Below are 3249 nucleotides of genomic sequence, written 5' to 3'. Positions count from 1 at the left end.
ATAAAATAGAAAGCCCAGAGATAAATCCACGCACATATGGACACCTTATCTTTGACAAAGGAGGCAAGAATATACAATGGATTAAAGACAATCTCTTTAACAAGTGGTGCTGGGAAATCTGGTCAACCACTTGTAAAAGAATGAAACTGGACCACTTTCTGACACCATACACAAAAATAAACTCAAAATGGATTAAAGATCTAAACGTAAGACCAGAAACTATAAAACTCCTAGAGGAGAACATAGGCAAAACACTCTCCAGTATATTCTTTACTGTATGTACATCCTATGCTATGCTATGCTAAGTCACTTCAGTTGTGTCCGACTCTGTGTGACCCCATAGACGGTAGCCTACCAGGCTCCCCCATTCCTGGGATTCTCCAGGCAAGAACACTGGAGTGGGTTTCCATTTCCTTCTCCAATGCATGAAAGTGAAAAGTGAAAGTGAAGTCACTCAGTCGTGTCCGACTCTTAGAGACCCCATGGACTGCAGCCAACCAGGCTCCTCCATCCATGGGATTTTCCAGGCAAGAGTACTGGAGTGGGGTGCCATTGCCTTCTCCATGTACATCCTACTGCAGTGAAAAGCATAAAGTGTACCTATGGAGGGATGCACACTTATATATCCAGAGCCTAGTTTAAGATCATATATATCTGTGGTTCTTAGTATTACATACATTGTACAACAACATATTTTTTATTTTTTAAAGCTCAGTAATTTAACACACACATCAAGGACTTGATGGTTTTATATCTTTTCTCTAATGATAGCTACAATGCACTAAGAGCATCCTCTATGTAAGGACTACTTCAGAATCAGTGAGATTAAGTCAAAGGATAAAGAACATTGAATGGCAGGCCTAATATCCACACCCAGGTCTGATTACAAGGCCGACATCATATGAAACACCTTCTATAGATCACCTACATTTATTTTCTAGAAGAAACAGTTTTTTCTTGTTTATGAAGATATTTAATTTTCCAACAACTGGAGATGACCAACATTACTATAGATACTGATATTTCAATTAGCTTCTGACAAAATTTACAATATATCTTTTTCCTCCGTATTACTAACTGACTGGTCCCAAATTGGGGAAGGAGTACAGAGTTGTATATTGCCTTATTTAACTTATATACAGAGTATATCATATGGAATGGCAGCCTGGATGAATCACAAGCTGGAATCAAGCTTTTCAGGAGAAATACTAACCTCAGATATGGAGATGATACTACCTTAATGACAGAAAGTGAAGAGAAACTAAAGAGCCTCTTGATGAAAGTGAAAGAGGAGAGTGAAAGAGCTGGCTTAAAATTTAGCATTAAAAAAAAAAAAAAAAGACAGCTAAGATCATGGCATTTAGTCCCATCACTTCATGACAAATAGAAGGGTAAACATTTGAAGCAGTGACAGATTTTATTCCCTTTGGCTCCAAAATTACCACAGACAGTGACTGCAGCCATGAAATAAAAGACACTTACTCCTTGGAAAAAAAGCTCTGATCAACCTAGACAGTATATTATAAAGCAGAGAAATCACTTTGCCAACAAAGGTCCATAAAGTCAAAGCTATGGTTTTTCCAGTAGTCATGTACGGTTGTGAGAGTTGGACAATAAAGTAGACTGAGCCCAAAGAATTGGTGGTTTTAAGTTGTGGTGCTGGAGAAGACTCTTGAGAGCCCCTTGGACTGCAAGGAGATCAAATCAATCATTCCTAAAGGAAATCAACCCTGAATATTCATTGGAAGGACTGCTCCTGATGTTGAAGCTCCAGTTCTTTGGCCACCTGATGTGGAGAGCCAGATGGTTGGAAAAGACCTTGATGCTAGGAAAGATTAAGGGCAATAGGAGGGGACAGGAGAAGAGGACAACAGAGGATGAGATGGTTAGATAGCATCACTGACTCAATGAACATGAATTTGAGCAAACTCTAGAAGACAGTGGAGTATAAAGGAGCCTGGCATGCTGCAGTCCTTGGGGTTGTAGAGTCAGACATAATTTAGGAACTGAACAACAACATGAACAGTAATACTAAGTACGCAGATTTTTTTTTTTAATGGGAAACCATTATTTTTTGAATTATGCTTCAAACAACTGGAGGATCTCAGTTCTCCCAAATTAATGAGTTTAAGTCTTACTCATGGGCCATATGAGCTCTGGATTTTTCATTTTTCATTATCTTAGACCTAGAAAGAAAGATCAGTTTCTATCCAGGACATTGTTGTGCTCATGGCCAAGGGTACATATAACAGATACACAAATGACTCTTCACCCCTCTTTCAATGTAGCATAATCATTTTTGCCTGCATTTCATCAGCCAAAGCAAGTCATGTTACCAAACCTGACTTTGGTGGGATGGACCCTTTAATCTCCCCATGGGAAAATGTACCTCAAAATAATAGGCCTCATAGATACTAGGCTTCCATGGTGGCTCAGAGGTTAAAGCGTCTGCCTCCAATGCAGGAGACCCGGGTTCGATCCCTGGGTTGGGAAGATCGCCTGGAGAAGGAAATGGCAACCCACTCCAGTATTCTTGCCTGGAGAATCCCATGGATTGAGGAGCCTGGTAGGCCACAGTCCACGGGGTCGCAAAGAGTCTGACACAATTGAGTGACTTCACTTTCACTTTCAGATACTAGCATCAGCTACCAGATAAGGAAGTTTGATCCTCTTACACAAAGGAGTAGAAAAAATTTGAGAAGAACACCACAGGCTACAGAGAGCATTTTTATGTGCTATTTAATTTCCACTATATGAATAAGATTATTTATTATCTATTAACTAATAAAGAGACAGCTTTACTGTTTTTCACTTTATTCCTGTTGCAAATAGTGGTTACAAATGTTTCCACAAAGTCATTTGTACAAATTTCTCTAAGGTAGACAGCTGGAGATGAATTTTCTGGGTAGTAGTTTCATAGGTATCTTCTCACTTCACTAGATCTTTACAAAGTTTTCTCTAAAAGTACAACTTCACTTTCTTACCAGAAATGTATAGGAGTTTCAGATTCTCCACAAATTGTTCAGTTCAGTTCAGTTCAGTTGCTCAGTCATGTCTGACTCTTTTCGACCCCATGAATCGCAACACGCCAGGCCTCCCTGTCCATCACCAACTCCCTGTGTTCACCGAAACTCATGTCGATCCAGTCCGTGATGCCATCCAGCCATCTCATCCTCTGTCGTCCCCTTTTCCTACTGCCCCCAATCCCTCCCAGCATCAGTCTTTTCCATTAGTCAACTCTTCGCATGA

Source organism: Bison bison, unplaced genomic scaffold (genome assembly GCF_000754665.1).
Source record: "Bison bison bison isolate TAMUID 2011002044 unplaced genomic scaffold, Bison_UMD1.0 scf7180017864063, whole genome shotgun sequence".
NCBI classification, from domain to species: Eukaryota; Metazoa; Chordata; class Mammalia; order Artiodactyla; family Bovidae; genus Bison; species Bison bison.
This window is presented reverse-complemented; position numbering follows the sequence as displayed.